The following is a 19,749-nucleotide window of genomic DNA, read 5'->3' as shown; positions in this document are numbered from 1 at the left end:
GAGGACAGAAGGCCATAAACCTGGAGGCCAGAATGCAGAAGGCCAGGTCAGGTGCAGAAGGGCAAATGACAAGAAAGCAGGCGGCCAGAAGGACAAAAGCCAGAAGGCCAGAAGGCAGAGGGCCAGAGGGCAAAAGGACAGAAAACAGAAGGCCAGGCAAGAAAGCAGAAGACTAGAAGGAAGAAGGCCAGGTCAGAAGACCAGAGGGCAGAAGGCCAGGCCACATGGCCAGAAGGTAGAAGACCAGAGAACAAGGCCAGAAGGTCAGTAGGCCAGAAAACAGAACTCCAGGCAAAAATGCAGAAGGCCAGGCCAGAGGGCAGAACACCAAAAGGAGGAACACAGGAAACGGGGATGGCCAAGCTGGAGTGTCAGAAAGCAAGGCCAGGAAGTTAGAAAGAAGGACAGGAAGACAGGAGGACAGAAGGCCAACAGCCAGGCCAGATGGGCAGAAAGCCAGAAAGCAGAAAACCAGAGGCCAGGCCAGAGAGAAGACAGCCAGAAAACAAAAGGCCAGGCCAGAGGGCCAGCATGCTGGAAGGCAGAAGTCCAGGCCAAAAGACAGAACACCAAAAGGAAGACATCATGCCAGAGCTCCAGAAAGCTAGAAGGCAAGAATGTAGAAGGCCAGGCCAGATGGCAGTAGGCCACATGGCCAGAAAGCAGAAGGCCAGAGGCCAGAAGGCAGAAGGCCAGAATGACCAGAGGCCAGAATGCAGAAAGCCAGGCCAGAAGGCAGAAAGCCAGATCAGATCATCAGAAGGCAGAAGACCAGAAGGCCAGAAGGCACAAAACCAGAAGGCAGAAGTCCAAGTCAGATGGTCAGAAAGCAGAAGTAAAGAAAGCCAGAAGGCCAAATGCAGAAGGTGTGAAGGCAAGAAGGCAAGGCCAGAAGGCAGAAGGCCAGGCCAGATGGCAGCAGCCAGAAAGGAACCAAGTAGGTCAGAAGGCCAGAAAGGCTGGAAGGCAAAAGGCCGGAAGCCCAGAAAGGAGTAAGGCAGAGTCAGAAGACAAGAAGGCAGCAAGTGAGGCCAGAAGGCAGAAAAATGAAGGCCAGGCAAGAAGGACAGAAGTTTGGGTTGTATGTGAAATCTTCCCCAGGCTCATTACATTAAAAAAGCTCCTCTCTGGTAAGAAATCTCTGCTCTTGGCATGGAAGGAAGAGGCTGTGGGAGGCTTGCTCACATACATTCCTTCATTCATTCCTTTACATATTACTTCTGAGTTGGCCCTTCAGGGATCCTCTCCAGCTTAAGTCCCCTGAGTCAGTTATATTCAAATGGAGTGTTACTTTCTTACATTCGCATAGAGTTTCTAAACTTCAGCCCATCACCTGCACTGCTTTCCGGTTAAGTTTTAGGTCTTGTTTATGTTCCACATGCTATGTATGTGAGGTATGATTAAGCAGCCTCCATTTCATAGAAACTCAGATTAAAGTTTGACTTTAGGCCAATTTCATTCCAAAATTCAAATTATGCAAAATTGGCTGCTAGGCCAGTGCCTATGTTCATCTCTATTTTCAGGCAGGTGGCTGTGCCGGGTTTCTAACGCATCCCATTCCCAGGTCCCTTAGGTGGAAAGGCAGGGTCATTCCCTGAGACTTAACAACTGAAGCATGGATGAATGGGAATTTCCTGAAGATATCCTGTGTGACTATCATTTCATGCTTTTTAAGTTCACTTTCCACACCTGAGAAGATGTGAAAAGATGTTTCTTTGAGAAAAGAAACAGCTACAGTGGCATTAGGGGAATGAAAATTTTATAAAAGCAAGCAAGACGTGTGTGGGTATGTTTCAAATACTGATCTTTAACAAAGAGTAGAGACGTGAAATAAAGGAATATACCAGCCATCAGAAGAACATTATAGGACATCAACAATTAGAGAATATTATTAAGACTAAAATGAGAGGGAAAATTAAAAGATGGATGTTGGGGAGATTAAGACAGGGAAAATCAACAAAGGGAGGGCCAAAAACAAAGGGCACTGTGTAAAGTTTAACTCCAGTCATAGAAGAAAGATGCCTCCCTCTGAGGCCAAGGAACGTGCTGAAGGTTAGATGAAGAGAGAGGGAAATGTCTGAAGACTTATGACACTACTGGACAGGCATTTTCACATTGGCCTCAATACCACATTGGAAAAGCCACTCCCTCAAGGACACCTGAGGTTGACATGGCCCCGGTCCTGTCCCTCCTGGGCAGCTCTTCACACCAGCTCATAGGACCTGGAGCTCACCTGCACTCGGAATTGGGGCAGCCTCCTCCTTCCCTCCGCTTCTCCTCTCCTGGCTCTGAGCACTCACATCTGATTTGGAGAGCTGATAACCTGTTTGCAGAAAACACGTACCTGAATGTTTCGTTCTGTGCTGAGATCTGTGCCTGATCTTCAAGGGCAGGGAGGGGAGGAACACAGCACACATGAAAGGGCAATGCCAGGAAGAGCACCCTAAATACCAGAGACATGGGAGGCCCCGCCCACAGCAGGAAGGGCACCTGGCCTTGAGTTCAGAGACTGGAGGGCTGTTTGCTGATGCCCATGCCCAGGGCTAAAGACAGACTGCATGGCCAGGCATGGTGGCCCCTGCCCGTAACTGCACCACTTTGGGAGATTGTGACTTGAGGCCAGGAGTTCAAGGCCTGTCTGGGCAACATACAGACCTTGTCTCTAAAAGAACAGAAAATTAGTTAGGCGTAGTGGTGTATGTCTGTAGTCCCAGCTACTCGGGAAGCTGAGGCAGGAGGATCACCTGAGCCCAGAAATTTGAGGCTGCAGTGAGCTGATTGTGCCACTGCCCTCCAGCCTGGGTGGCAGAATGGGACACTGTCTCTGACAGGCTGCTAAACCTTCTCTTTTTTACACCCAGGATGGGATTGTTTCCACAGTAGATTGGATCTTATTTTCAAAAGATGTCCAATAGGCATAAGCTCAATCAGAACCCTGAGAGGTCTATTTTAGAGGAACAGTCTCTGCTATGTTTACTACTGGGGTGTTAAACTCCACCATGGTTCACAGAGCAGAACGCTTGTTAGTAAATACTTAACACTGTTTTTCCTCCTTTTAACAAATATCCATTGAGTGTCCAGCATGGTTCTGGGTGTTAGATATGGAGTGGCAAAAAAACCCCATAAATTCTTGGTCAGGAAGTGGGCATTCTCATGAGGTGACAAACTACACATAAGTAAATAAATAAGCAAATTCTGTCCAGTTAGCTCTAAGTGCTATAGGGGTGCAAAGCGGTTCTCCCTCAGCTAAGGTTTCGCTTTTGCGGCTTCAGTTACCTGCGGTCAACTGTGGTCTGAAAATTAAGTATCAAGCAATAAGATATTTTCAGAGACCCCATTTACATAACTTTTATTACAGGGTATTTTTATATTATTTGATTGTATTATTAATTTTTATTGTTAATCTCTTGCGTGTGCCTAATTTAACCCTTATCATGGGTATGAATGTACAGGGAAAAACAGCATAGAAAAGGTTCGATACTCTTATTTCAGGCATCCACTGAAGATCTGGGAACATATTTAAAGCAGATGAGGTGGGGACTACTGCATAGGAGCCAGGGCAGAGATGGAGTGGAATGTGGGGAAGCTATTCTGGGTAGCATTTGATGAAGTAAATGAATGTTGACAGATTCAGCCACAGATGCCACAGGACTCAAGATCTCCAGCATCATGTCTCTGTGCTTCCTCAGGGCTGTGTCCAGTAGTGCCCACTCCTCCCTGGTGATGTTCACAGCCAGATCCTTGAAGGGCACTGACTTTTTGAAGGACACCGTGGTTCAGACCGTGCTACTCCCCAACAGCATCGACGGGCTGCACAGTCAAGGATGACATCCCTGAGAAAGCATGTATGAAAAGCTCAAACTGACTGGGCACAGTGGCTCACGCTTATAATCCTCAAACTTTGGGAGGCTGAGGAGAGTGAATCGCTTGAGCTCAGAAGTTCAAATCTAGCCTGGGCAACATAGTGAAATCCCTATCTCTACTAAAAATACAAAAAAAAAAAAAAAATAGCTTGGTGTGGTGGCAGGCATCTGTAGTCCCAGCTACTCAGGAGGCTGAGGTGGGAGGATGGCTTGAGCCTGGGAGGCAGAGGTTGCAGTGAGCGGTGATTGCACCACTGCACTCCAGCCTAGGTGACAGAACCAGACTCGAGGGACAGCAACAGGGACAGGGAGAGGCAAGAGGGAGAGGAGGAAAAAAATAAAAGGAAAGAGACAAGAGGAGATGAGATGAGAAGAGAAAATGTCAAACCCCGTTCAGAGACTGGGCCGTGGTTTGGTTCCTCTGGGCTGACTCGGCAGAGGTCTTTTCGATACATCCAGAGATACACTCTTATAAGTAACAACTTATTATAAGGTCATGCCACAGGAGGTGCAGTGTGCAATAACCTGGCAACTCCACAATAAAGTACCAATTCTACTTCAAAGTGATCATAAAATTTGTACTAGGAAATTTATAAATAAATTCTACTCCCCTCCAATGTTAATGAAATCTACAGGCTAGTCAATAGAAGGAACACCCATGTTCTGCCACTTATCCACTGTGGTGATGGGCAGATTATCCCCTGATATGAATCTCTCAATTCTCATCAGTGAAATGGTTTAACAACTTGTATTAGTCTGTTCTCATGCTGCTAATAAAGACACACCTGAGCCTGGGTAATTTATAAAGGAAAAGAGGTTTAACGGACTCACATTTCCACATGGCTTGGAAGGCCTCACAATCATGGCGGAAGGTGAAAGGCACTTCTCTTTTTTTTTCTTTCTTTTTTTTTTTTTTGAGATGGAGCCTCGCTCTGTCACCCAGGCTGGAGTGCAGTGATGCGATCTCGGCTCACTGCAAGCTCCACCTCCCGGGTTCACACTATTCTCCTGCCTCAGCCTCCCAAGTAGCTGGGACAACAGGCGCCCACCACCATGCCTGGCTAATTTTTGGTAATTTTTTATTAGAGACGGGGTTTCGCCATGTTAGCCAGGATGGTCTCGATCTCCTGACCTCATGATCCACCCACCTCGGCCTCCCAAAGTGCTGAGATTACAGGCGTGAGCCACGATGCCCAGCCATGAAAGGCACTTCTTACATGGCAGCAGGCAAGAGAGCATGGGAGCAAAGCAAAAGGAGAAACAACTTATAAAACCACTGATCTCATGAGACTTATTTACTACCAGGAGAACAGTATGGGAAAAACCACCCTATGATTCAATTAACTCCCACCGGGTCACTCCCACAACACATGGGAATCATGGAAGCTACAATTCAAGGTGAGATTTGGGTGGGGACAGAGCCAAACCATATCATTTCACCCCGGCCCTTCCCAAATATCATGTCCTCACATGTCAAAACTAATCATGCCTTGCCAATAGTCCCCCAAAATCTTAACTCATTTTAGCATTAACTCAAATGTCCACAGCCCAAAGTCTTATCTGAGACAAGGCAAGTCCCTTCCACCTATGAGCCTGTAAAATCAAAAGCAAGTTAGTTACTTCCTAGATACAATGGGGGTATAGGCATTGGGAAAATATCCCCATTCCAAAAGGGGAGAAATTGGCCAAAACAAGGGGCTACAGGCCCCATGCAAGTCTAAAATCCAGTGCGGCATTCAAATCTTCAAGATTCAAAATGATATCCTTTGACTGCATGTGTCACATCCAGGTCACACTGATGCAAGAGTTGCCAGGGTCTTGGGAAACTCTGCCCCTGTGGCTTTGCAGCGTACAACCTCCCTCCCAGCTGCTTTTATGGGTTGGTGTTGAGTGTCTGCAGCTTTTCCAGGTGCGCAGGGCATGCTGTTGGGAGATCTACCATTCTGGGCTCTGGAGGATGGTGGCCTTCTTCTCACAGCTCCACTAAGCAGTGCCCCAGTGGGGACTATTTGTGGGTGCTTCAATCCCATATTTCCCTTCCACACTGCCCTAGCAGAGGTTCTCAATGAGGGCCCTGCCCGGGCAGCAAACCTCTGCCTAGACAACCAGGCGTTTCCATACATCCTCTAAAACCTAGGGGGAGGTTCCCAAACCTCAATTCTTGACTCCACACCAGTACATGAACCCAGCATAAATGCCTCAGAACATTGTTTCGTTATTGTTGTTGTTGTTCCTGTTTCCTTGTCTTACCAGAATGAACACGAAATTTGTCTGTTAAGACGAACTGATATTTACTGTTTGACCTTGTACAGGATATATCACCACACCGAGCCTCAGCTTCCCATTATAATACTGGCATAACAAAAGAGTTTTATAAGAATAAAACAACAACAGAAAAAGCTTTATAAAACCTAAAGGGCTATACTTTTTTAAATACCTTGTCCTTGCCAAAACTTGTCTATTTCTGATTCACTGTATAACTATATTTTCTCCCCTTGGCCCATGCGTCATAGGACAATACCAGATTTTGCTCAGCATTCTGAACTAAACCTCTAGTTTTCAGACTCTTTTACTTCTTTTAATCAATAGAAAAGACCTGCTATGTTTGGAAAGATCGATTCCACAAAACAAATGGAAAACAATCATCCAAAAATTTGTTAAGCATCAACTATATACCAGAAACTGTGAATCAGAAAATAACATATGGTGAAAAATATGAGACCTACTAAACTGAAAGATCATTAAAAGCTGAAGTCTAACCAATTTTTCACCCATCTACAAAAAGGTGAGATTTCTTTTCCCTTCCTCCTGCTTTAATTCTAATTCTTCCTACCTCCTCTGTTGGATAGAGGAAGAAGGCAAAAAGAAGCATGAGGGAAAAGCTGGATTCAGCCACAAAGGCTCCACCAAGAACATTGGAATAAAACAAGCTATCTAGAAATCTACAGCACTCTGTACACTTCCAGATATCCCAAGTAATTAAGAAATAGAGAAAGAAAAAGCAAATTTACTGAACATGTACAAAATGTCAGTCATTGTTTGAGGCCCATACAAGTACATTATCACATTTAATATCTATTCAATCTTGAAAGGCTTGCATTCTTCTTTCATTCAACAAATATTCATTGGGCACTTACAATGTGCAAGGCACTATTCTAGGTACTTGAAATCTATCAGTAAACAAACTTAATAGATGAAAATCCTGCCCTTCTAACAAGTAAAACTTATTCAAATGAGGAGAAAGACAAATGTTAACACAATACATAAATTAAGAATTACCTTAAACAGCAATAAATGCTATAGGAAAGAAACAGAACAGGTAAAGAGGATTAGGAGTATACAGGGGAAGGGTGTATGTGAAAAGGAGAAGAGGTTGTAATTTTAATTACAGTCGTTTGAGAAGGTGACATTTGAGGGAATTTGGTCATGTGAGTCCTGGGGAAAGAGTATTCTAGGCAGAGAGAATCATCAGTGCACAAATCCTAAGGTGAAAGCCCATCTACATGTACCAGGAACAGCAATGAGGTCAGTGTGGCTGAAGTGGAGAGACTAAAGAAAACAACAGAAGTGGAAAGACTAAAGAAAAGAATAAAAGTAGAAAGGTAACACAGAAAAAACTAACAGGTGGTCAGATCCTATACGCCCTTTTAGGCCAGTGGCTTTTAAACTGAGTGAAATGAAGAGCCACTGGAGAGTCCTCAGCAAAGTAGTAAAATATTTCACTTACTTTTTGAAGGCATCACTCAGGCTGTTTGGAAAAGACTGCAAAAGGATGTGTAAAAGGATAACTGAGAGACAAGATAGGAGGTTACTATAGTAATCCAGGTGAGAGATAATGGTGGTTTGAACCAGGGTAATGGCAGTGAAAGTGGTGGGGAATTGACACATCTGGGATATGTTTTCATGGTTTGATCATCATTTTGATGATAAGTTGGCTGTGGGAGAAAGCAAGAGAAGTCTCAAGGATAGCCCCAACTAGAAAAAGAGTAGACATTTACTAACTGACAAATACTCTAGGAAGAGCAAGTGTTAGGCAGGGAATCAGTATTTGGAATACATTAATTAAGTCAATAAGACACCCAAATAGTAATGTCAAGTAGATACAGACACAGGTGTATATATGTGTACAATTCAGGAATAGTTTCTTAAACAGGTATATAAATTTAGGAGTTGTAAGCACATAGCTGGTATTTACAGTCATGATCATCAAGAAAGTGAGTGCAGAAGATTTTTTTAAAGTATAACATCCCAGAAGTCATGTGAAAAAAAAGTATGTACAAGAAGGAATGATCAACTAAATCAAATGTTGCTAAGTCAACAGAAATGATGACTATTGAGAAATTAACTTGAGATTTAGCAATATGAAGATCATTGGTGACCTTATCAAGAGTAGTTTCAATTCAGTGATGATACGGTTTGGATCTGTGTCCCCACCCAAATCTCATGTTGAAATGTAATCCCCAATGCTGGGGGTGGGGCCTGGTAGGGGGTGATTGGATCACAGGGGTATAGTTCTCATGAATTAATTTTAGCACCAACCCCCCTTGGTACTGTATACTGACAGAGTTGTAAGGAGATCTGGTTGTTTAAAAGTGTGTACCATCTCCCCCCACTCTCTCTCTCTTCCTCCAGCTCTGGCCATGTAAAATGTGCCTTTTTTTCCTTTTGCCTTCCGCCCTGATTGTAAGTTTCCTGAGGCCTCAGTCACTATGCTTCCTGTATGGCCTGCAGAATCGTGAGCCAATTAAACCTCTTTTCTTTATAAATTACCTAGTCGCAGGCATTTCTTTAGAGCAGTGCAAGAATGGACTAACAAAAGTGATAATGGCAGAAGCCTAATTATACTGGATTTAAAAGGAAACAGGAAGAAAGAAATCAGAGTCATTGAGCACAGATAATCCTTTCAAGGAGTTTGCTGCAATTGGAAAGCAAATAACTGTTATCTGGTCAGGGAAGTAGTGTCAAACAAAAGAAGGTTTAAAGACAGAGGTAGCAGTAGGTTTGTCTTCATGTGGTAGTGATGCAGTATGAAAAAACTTTATGACATAGGAGTGAGAGTGGAGAACTGTTGGAGCAATGTCCCTAAGAAGCCATTAGGAAATAGATTCTAATGCACAAACTAAGGGATTGGTTATAGAAAAGTAAAGAATAATGGGTAGAAAGATAGGTTATATGGATGGAGATGGTGGTAGATGGGTAGACAGAGTAAAAGGAGTCTATGCAAGTTCTGTTCTGATGGCTTCAATTTTCTCAGTGAGGTAGGAACCAAAATCATCAGCTGAGAGATTGAGGATGAGATGTTGGAAGGTCTGATGAGAGAAAACATTAAATAAGTCATCTAAGAAAATAGAAGAATAAACAATCTAGGAAAATACAATATGAATGCCAGGCAGTATTAAGGACTCACTTGATACTTGATATTTGTGACCATGAATTTAAGTAAAGCTAGTCAGCATGATTCTGCATTTTCCTCTAGACATATATAGCTGCTAATTTAGACACTAACAGATACTAACTTAAAGTTTAAAAATGGCTGGATTTAAGCTGGACTTAAGTGAGAGTGAGACAAGAAAGCTGAGGGTATATGCAAGGAAGTTGAGAATGCAAATCATAGATAACAAAATACTATAAAATTTAAGTTGGACAGAAGAGAAAGTGATGACTCAAGGAACAAAGGAACACTTAAAAGATGCTAAGATCAAGACGTTAATTATCATCTGTGTCATAAACAAGACTTAATTAAGTTGCCTAAATCACAAAGCATATGAATGACACAAATGGAACAGAATCTAAATCCAGATGTGTCGCATTCACATCATTCTGTCCATGGTACTGACAGCACCAAGCTGCTCTGTGAATTTGTTTTTCATCGGCATACTAACCTCCAAAAGGATGAACCTAATGCAAAACTAAAAGTTAGACTATTTTACCAGGCCTCGTGTACCTCCCTCTCCCTCAGTGTCCAATGCTCAGAGCCTGTCAGTGTCCAAACTTCCATATACTGAATCTTGCCATATCCCACCATTTGTACAAAATCACTTTCACATTTCTCTGCAGATCGATCTCCTTCATAAAAATCTGAACCACTAAGAATTGCTCTGAATAGAAAAATATTTATACAAATAAATGACTATATAAACTTAACCTTCTTCATGGGTATTTTTGTTCTAACAGGGAGTCTAGTTAACCCACTTGAACCTCTATTGTGAAATATATTTAGGTCAAAATAATTGACCTAAGAACTTTTGGTTCTTGACTTTTATTATTTCTAGTACCTTCTCCCTTAAAAACACATATCCTTTACAAAATCTTAGAATTCCATTTTTCTTATCTTTCTCTCAGAGAATGAAAAAGTGATGACACTAACATGCCATGGATCAGACCCAAACTTGTGTTAAAGATATTTCAGGCTGGGTGCCGCGGCTCACACCTGCAATCCCAGGACTTTGGGAGGCCAAGGTGGGTGGATCGCTTGAAGCCAGGAATTCAAGACCAGCCTGACCAACATGGAGAAACCCTGTATCTATTAAAATTACAAAAATTAGCCAGGCTTGATGGCTCACACCTGTAATTCCAGCTACTCAGGAGGCTGAGGCACGAGAATCACTTGAACCCGGGAGGCAGAGGTTGCAGTGAGCCAAGATCGTGCCACTGCACTCCACCCTGGGTGACAGTGGGAGACTCCGTCTCAGAAAAGGAAAAAAAGAAAAAAAAAATTAGCCAGGCACCATGGCTCACACCTGTAATCCCAGCTACTCAGGAGGTTGAGGCGTGAGTATCACTTGAACCCAGGAGGTGGAGGCTGCAGTGAGCCGAGATCACACCACTGCACTCCAGCCTGGGCAACAGTGCAAGACTCGGTCACAAAAATAAATAAATAAGTAAAAATATTTTATACTTAGAACTCTAAATTGAACGTTATAGTAAGCGTGGGACTACCTGGCAAAGCAAGAACTAAGCGTAGCCAGTTGGAGAACTCTAGTGTTCTTCTGAGTATATGGCTAAAAAAACAAGTCTTATTCATAATTTATGTCAAGACTATTATTTTTAAAGAAACCATCAAGTTAGCACAATAAGAAGCTTTCAGTCCTGAACATACACCAAAGTATCATCACTGATTATCACGGAAGACAGAAGGAAGAATTCTACTATAAACATTATACATCACTATTTAATTTATTTTCAATTAGCATGTGTGGTGGATTCTATCACAATTTGTAATTATTCACTCCACTTTCCTTCAAAAGGAGCATCATCCACACCTGTTCCTATGTAACTGACAGCACTCCCATAAGAGTAACATCCCTGCTCCACTGACTTTGGCCTTGGCCACTGGTTTGCTTTGGCCAATGGTATATAAACAAACATCCAAGCAGAAGTTTTAAGAGCCACTGTGTATTCCTGCCAAATCATTTTCTTTTTTCCCTCTGTTACAAGAACAGCATGGCCCAAATAGAAGTTGTTCTCTAGCCTGGATCTCAGAATTAGAAGATATGTGGAGCACGAGCAGAGCCACTGCCAACCTTCAGCCAACATGAAGCAAGAGCAAAAATAAGCAATTGTTGTTGTGAGCTGCTGAAATAGAGGTCATTTGTTATGCAACATAACTTAGCAAAAGTACACAATACATTGTGTATTACTTTTATAATCAGAAAAACAAATAGATTTTGCTGTTTCAAACTTTAAGGACAGCAGTTATTTTAATGCTTCAACAACTAGAAAAAGATGAATTTCAGTCCAATTTTTAAGACACCAGAGTGCTTATGAAAGAACAAGAAGTAGATGAACTGAAATTCTAGAAAGAGAAGAGCCCTTCCTAGGTGTGCAGATAACCATCTGCTATTTTATTTCCTGGGAGCATTTGAAAATTCTGGACAGAGACTGAGAACTGAGATTGGCCCAGACAGAAAGACTCCACTGGTGAAAGCAGAAAGCAGGCTGGGCGTGGTGGCTCACACCTGTAATCCCAGCACTTTGGGAGGCCAAGGTGAGCAGATCACCTGAGGTCAGGAGTTCGAAACCAGCCTGACCAACATGAAGAAACCCCGTCTCTACCAAAAATACAAAATTAGCTGGCCATAGTGGCACATGGCTGTAATCCCAGCTACTCAGGAACCTGAGGCAGGAGAATCGCTTGAACCCAGGAGGCGGAGGTTGCAGTGAGCCGAGATCACGCCATTGCACTCCAGCCTGGGCAACAAGAGCGAAACTCTGTCTCAAAAAAAAAAAAAAAAAAAGTAGAAAGCAGCTGAGCTTTTTCATACAGTAGTCTGAAAACTAGAAAGCCCCAAATGCAAGGTTGAAAGGAACATTTGCTGAATTCTAAGTAATGAAGGTGGCTGGGAGACGTGCTAGAAGGGCAGAGTGAAATCTCCCTCAGTATTACAGTGCTTACCAGAAAAAAAGCCTTCCTAGAAACAGGGGACTAACTGCAAAAAACACATGACAGACCTCCCACATTTGCATGAATTTAAAGCACTGTAAATAAACCAAGAGATTACCGGGCTAATCTCAAAACCTCTAAAGAACAGAATTAGATCTCCTGCAGTCTTTCAGGGCTGTGGAGAAGAAATCTGACAGTCTTTCAATCAAAAATCTGAGTATGTCAATGGAGACAAACCAGAGATAGACTAAATCTTACTAAAACTGCAATGCAGACTGACCCTAATAAAACTCTAATTAAATTGGCCTAACAACTAAAAAGGGGAATCATCTCTGGTGGAAGATATCACCTTCAGCCTCTACATAAATTACTACAAGTTTCAGCATATAATAAATGTGAAATTTATTAATTTCATATATTGTATTTCAAAACACATATTGTATGTTTTTCACATACAATATATGTGAAAAAAAACAAGAAAAAATGACCTGTAATCAAGACTAAAAGTAAAGCTAGAGATGACACTGATAGTGGAGTTAGGAGACAATGGCTTTAAAATAGCCATTATCCATAGGCTAATGAAAGGGAAGGAAAAAAAATGAATAAAATTTATAAAAGGATGGAGATAATCAACAAAAAAGGAAACCTATTTAAAAATAATAAAACTTCCTAGAGCTGAGAAAATAAGCTATTAAAACTTATTGGATAGGTTATTCAACCTGGCACAGAAGAGGAGAGAAATTGTAAGTTTAAAAAATAGCTCAACAAAAAATACAAAATTGAACCACAGAGAGAAAAGACAGAATAACCACATGAGACATGTGGGACAGTCAAAACGTCTAACACAGTTTAGAGGAGAGAGAGATTGGGGTAGAAGCAAAATATAAAGATATAAAATACAATTTTTTCCAAGGTTGATTTAAAAAAAAAAACATTAACCCAGAGAATCCCAAACATGATAAATGCAAAGAAACCCTTGCCTAGACACCATACAAACTATTAATGAACTAAAGACAAAAATAAAAATCTTAAACGCAGCCAAAAAAACGCACACTCCTTAAAGGAGCAACAATAAGGAAAAACAAACGAATTACATATCTGAAGTGCTATAAGAATAAAAGATTCAGGCTGCACATGGTGGCTCACACCTGTAATCCCAACACTTTGGGAGGCCGAGGCAGGAGGATAGCTTGAGGCCAGGAGTTTGAGACCAGCCTGGTCAACATAGTGAGACCCCGTCTCTACAAAACCTAAAACAAAAAATTTAGCTGAGCACGGTGGTGCCACCTGTACTCCCAGCTACTTGAGAGGATAAGGTAGGAGGATCGCTTGAGCCTAGGAGTTAGAGGCTGCAGTGAGCTATGATCACACCACTGCACTCCAGCCTCAGTAACAGAGCAAGACCCTGTCTCAAAACAGCAACACATGCCAGCCCAGAATTCTGTACCAATAAGATTTTCCTTCAAAAAAGAAGTCAAAATAAAGGGATTTCAGACAAAAGCTGAGAAAATCTGCCTCAAAGAGACTGGCACTACAAGAAATATTAAAGGAATTTTTTCAGGCTAAAGGAAAATTATCCCGGATGGTAGCAAAGAACTGTAAAAATGAATTATGAGCATTAGAAAGGGTACACAGGTGGATAAATATAAAAGAATATTTACTGTTTACAAAAAAATTATGTGGTTTGTATCATATATTGAAATAAAATATGAAAAAAATAGCACAAAGGGCAGGAGGGAATAAACAAAGTTAAACTGTCCTAAGTTTTGCATTGTTTGGGAAGTGGTAAAACATTAAGATACACTAAAAAAAAATCAAGAAGGTTTATTAAAATCTCTAAGATAACTAAAAAATAACCACAGAAGAATGTATAACTGAAAAGCTAATGAGCCAAAATGGAGTTTAGAAAACCTGACAAATAATACAGGCAGGAAAGAAATTTAAACACCCAAAGTATGGATGGGACAAATAGAAAAGAAACAGTAAGATAAAAGATTTATGCCCAACTATACTAGTAACCACATTAAATGTAAATAGAATACATATTACAACTAAAGCACAAAGCTTGTGCAACTAGATAAAACAAACATGACCTGACTATATGACATTTCCAAGAGATATACTGTAAATACAAGAATATAGATTGGCTGAACTAAAAAGAAGAAAAAATCATACCATGGAAGTATTGATGAAAAGAAAGAGTGACTATATTAATAGAAGGTAAAAGTAGACTTGAAGGCAAGAAATATTACCAGAGATAAAGAAGGTCATTTCATAATGACAAAAAGGTCATTTCAACCATAAAATAACAATGCCAACTTTTAATTCACCTAGTAAGAGCTTCCAACTACATGAGGGGAAAACTGAAAGAACTAAAAGTCAACAAAACTACAGTCATAGTTTATAATTTTAAGACACTACTCTCAAAACTGAGAGAACAGGAAAAAAGAAATCAGTCATTTGAAGATTTGAACAACTTGATTAACCAATATGACCTTACTGACAAAGAACATTAACACCAAAGACTGCAGAATCAACATTCAAGTACACATGAAGTGTATGAATCTATCAATCACAAATGCTTTCAGAGAATAAAAAAGAGAGAGACTTCCCAATTCAAGTACACATGAAATGTATCAATCTATCACAAACACTTTGAAAGAATAAAACAGAGACTTCCCAATTCTTTTTACAAGGCTAACAAACATTGATAACAAAATCTGACAAAAATATTATAATAAAGGACTATTACAGGCCAATATCTTTCATGAATAGATGTAAAAATTCTAAAGAGAATATTAACAAATTGAATCTAATGGTACATAAAAGGGACAATACATTATGACAAAGTAACGTTTATCCTAGGAGTATAAAGTTGGTTTAACATTTAAAAATCAATCAATGTAATTCACCACATCACAGAATTAAGGATACAACCATATGATTTATCTCAACAAAAGCAAAAAATTTGACAAAGTTTACCACCTATTCATGATTTAGAAAACTATCAGACTGGGCGCAGTGGCTCACACCTGTAATCCCAGCACTTTGGGAGGCCAAGGTGGGAATATCATTTGAGCCAAGAGTTCAAGGCCAGTCTGGGCAACAGAGCAAGGCCCTCTCTCTATAAAAATTTTTTCAAAAAAGAAAAGAAAACTAGGAATAGATAAGAACTTCTTTAATCTGATAAAGGTTACCTATAAAACTTACAACTAACATCATAATTGGTAAATATTGAACATTTTCCCCTAAGATTAGGAGTGAGACTATTTCAATTAAACATTGTTCTAGAAGCCTTGGCCATTGCAATAAGGGAAAACAAAGAAACAATTATAAAGACTGGAAAGAAATAAGTAAAATAGTTATTATTCTCAGATGATTTGGTTGTTTGCATAGGAAATACAAAAAAATCTATAAAATATTAAATATTAAAAATAAGCAAATTTAGCAGGTTGCTGCTTGTAAGATAAAAATACAAGAACTGTATTTCTATGTATTAAACAATTCAAAAATGAAATTTAAATAATGAATACCATTTACAATAGCACTTTCAAAACATTAAAATAGCTAGCCATAACGCTAACAAATGATATGCAAAACCTCTACATTGTAAACCAAAAAATACTGCTGAAAGAACTTAAAGACCCAAGTAAATGGATAGATAATCCATGTTCATGGACTGGAGGACTCTATATTGTTAAGATTCCAATTCTCCCCACATTGATCTTTAGCCTCAATGCAATCCCAATCATAATATTAACAGTTTTGTTTTCACTGAAATATGATTCTAAATGTATATGGAAACACAAAGGATAGAGTATACCCACCACAAAAAAAAATGTTGAAGAAGAAAAAAAATTGAAGGAACTTATACCACCAGATATCAAGATTTAGTATAGAGCTACAGTAATTAAGACAGGGTAGTATTTGTACATAAATAGACCAGTGGAAGAGCATATACACTCTAGTAAGACTCACCTGATTTATATCAAAAGTGTTCTATAATCCAATGGTGTAAGGGCAATTTTTTTTTCAAAAAATGGGGCCAAATCAATTGAATATCCTATGTTTTATTTTAAAAATTCCTGGTTTTTACCTCACATCATTCATTATAAGATAATTTGAAATGCATCATAGAGCTTCGAGTAAAAAAGAAAGTAATACAATTTCAAAAAGAAAACTTTGGAGAATATTTTCATGATCCTGTAATAGGCAAAGATTTCTTAAACAAAACATTAACAAACCAACTAAACCATAAAAAGCAAACTTGGTAAGTTGAGGTTCATTAGAATTGAAAACTTTTATTTATTATAATACACTATTAAGAGAGTGAAATGACTAGCCTCAGACTGGGAGAAGAAATTTGCCATGCAAAGGTCTCATATTCAGAATACATAAGGAATTCCTATAAATCCATAAGACAAAGACAGCATAACTTTAAAATATGTCAAAAATTAATATTAAAAGGTGATCACCATCATTATTTGCCTGGGAAATGAAAAGGAGAAGCCAGTGCACACTGACCAGAATGACTGAAATTAAAAAGACTGACAATACACAATATTGACAAAAATGTAGAACTACTCAAACCCTCCTACATTGCTGGTGGGGATGTAAAATGGTACAGCCACTTTGGAAGACAACCATCCAACAATTATACTCTTAAAAATGAAACAATATATTCATAAAAAGAAATACACGAGAATATTCATAGCAGGTTTTCTTTGTAAGTCAAAAATTAGAAACAATTCAAATGTCCATTAACAGAAGAATAAATAATGATCCATTCATTCAATGAAACACTACACAGCAATAAAAAGAACCAAGGTGTACCAACATCATGGATGAATGTCACAACCATAATAAACGAAAGAAGTCATTCCCTTTACATGAAGTGCAAGAACAGGAAAGACTAATCTATGATGATAAAAATCAGAATAATAATTACTTGGGAGTGACAGGAGAAGTGGATATTAGTTAACCTGTGAAAACCATGAAGGAGAGGCTTCTGGAGTGCTGGAGATGTTCTACATCTTGATCTGAGTGTTAATTGTAAGAGTTTGTACACATAAAAAACTCACCATGCTATACAATTAACATCTGTACATTTTACTGTATGCATGTTATATCTCAAATTTAAAAATTGCTACTACAGCAAGCAATTCATATGGATGTATACTTGGAGAAAATCTTCTTACAATAAAGGATACACTGGATAATTCTTCAAAAATACCCAAGACCAGGAGAAAGGTATTTTAGCCCCAACTCAGTCATTTAGATACGTAAGCTCAAATAAATCATCTAACTAGGTCTTAGTTTCTTTACCTACTAGAGTGTGTTAGTATAGATAATCCTTAAAGTTCTTCCTATATCCAAAAATCTGAGTATTTGAAATAAACTGCTTAATTTTAAAAACTGAAGTCTCAAATTTCAAATTACCAGATAGTCACCTAAGGCGTAACTGTAACAAAACTGTGTTCACTCCTGTAATTCTAATTTAAGATGGCTAAAATCAGATAACTGCATGCTGCCATTTATCCTGAATGTCCTATACCTATATTTAAGTTCATCTACTTTAGCCTAGACACTCTGGTACCACCGTTTCAGCAGATGAGAAACTTGACAGCCAGATTACCTTCCCTTTCTTTTCTAAGGATAAGTTATTCATTCTTCCAGGCCTTACTGAAACACTACCTTCCTTAAAATGCCATCCCTCCTACAGCCATTCAGTCAAAATTAATTGTTCCTTCCTCTGTGCACCCACGGCATGTTGCTTGTACTTCTATTACAGCTTTTATTTCATTCTGTATTGTAGCTACTTGCTTTCATGTATGCACGTGGGCCCTTTCCAAAGGAAGGATATACCCATTCAGCCAACCAGATCAGCTAAGTCAAACCTGGAAATCAATGGTGGCAACAGAGTAAGATCATCTTTACATACTATTCTATGTTTATGGTGGCAAAGTAAGATAGCAGATACTAAAAGCTGCCATCCTCTACTCAAAGCAGGAAGAGATTACAATAAATATTCAAGATACTGAATTAATTTCAGTTCTTCACTTTTGCTTACACACCAGTAGAACAATGAAGTAGCCATAGGCAGAGAGCTGAATAAAGAAGTAAATTAGGCCTGTAATGGGGAAAAAAAAATTATTAATTAACAAATTATTAACTTGTTAATAAATAGATGGCTAGGGAGAAGGCACGTGGACTGACTATTCGGGGACTACACACTCAGCATCCCTTTGATGTTAACTGATCCTGTTCCTGCCAACATGGTTTGTAGAACCTAAGCTCTATCCTCTGATCACAGATGACTGATCTAGGACAATCAGCATTCTTCCTCAAACATTTTAGAAACACTGCAAAAATAAAGTCAGTCCTCTGAATGGCTAAAATGGTAATATGTAAATAATTAGGGAAGTGTTGACACTGTTTTTCCCAAAGTGGAGAAGGGAAGTCTGTGATAAGAGAAAATGAAGACTACTTACAGGGTAGAGCAAAGATGAGAAACAGTCCTCGGGAATCTTCAACCCTGGGTCCAATGTTCCTAGGACCCAATCTTGTGTTTGGGTTTTGTGAGGCAGACACCCCTATATTCTTATAATAATTGTTCCCTTTTACTAAAGCTAGTTCAATTTGAGTTGTCACTTGCAACCAAAACAATCTCATGATATACTGAGGATAGTTTGAATATCCTCAATTAACCATGCTTCCTAGCATTTACACCCTTGGGTAGTCTCTTCCCACAAAGACTCTGGGCTGAGCCTGTGACTATTTGACCAACAGAATAATGGCCGAAGTGATGCTGTGAAAGTTTCAGGCCTATCCCTTGGCCTGGCATCTTCTGCTTCCTCTGTCTCACAATGCTTGCTCTTAGAATACTTCTTATAACCCAACTATCACACCATGAGCCTAAGGAATCAGCCATATAGAAAGACCCACATGTAGGAGAACCAAAGCCCTGGCCAACAATCCCAGTTGAGCCTCCAGATATCACAGCTCTATCAGAACCCCAACAAATGCCACCGGAAGCAGAACCAAATTAGTTCACAGAAATTTGAAAAATACTAAATCGTAGTTTCAAGTAACTAAATTTTGTGATGCTTTGTAATGCAAATTTTAACTAATATAAAAGTTCGATTCACATGCAGGTAACTTGGAATTATATTTCCCTTACAACAGACTACGTCTTGAGCGGGAGTTGGCAAACTACAGCCCTTAGACCAATTCTGGCCTGCCATTTCTTTTTATAACTAAAATTTCGGTGGGACACTATAATGCTCATTCATTTATACACTGTCTACAGCTGCTTTCATGCTACAAGGGCAGAGCTGAATAGTTGTGAGAGAAATCATATACAGCTCACAAAGCCTAAAAATTCACTATCTAGTCTTTTACTAAAAAAGTTTTGAAAACCCTGTCATACAGTACTTGGCAAGGGTTTCAATATAAAAATACCTTAAAATGTAAACCATTTTACAATCAACTAATCATACTTAA

General features: G+C 39.6%; 1 pseudogene; it reads right to left on the bottom strand.

The window, feature by feature from the left end:
• The window catches only part of LOC129526211 (lysine-specific demethylase PHF2-like), a 104,959-nt pseudogene that overhangs the window by 60,307 nt on the left and 24,903 nt on the right, over positions 1-19,749 (bottom strand).

Source organism: Gorilla gorilla, chromosome 14 (assembly GCF_029281585.2).
Source record: "Gorilla gorilla gorilla isolate KB3781 chromosome 14, NHGRI_mGorGor1-v2.1_pri, whole genome shotgun sequence".
In the NCBI taxonomy this organism is placed as follows: Eukaryota; Metazoa; Chordata; class Mammalia; order Primates; family Hominidae; genus Gorilla; species Gorilla gorilla.
Note: the sequence above shows the minus strand (reverse complement) of the source record. Positions and strands in the feature narration are given on the sequence as shown.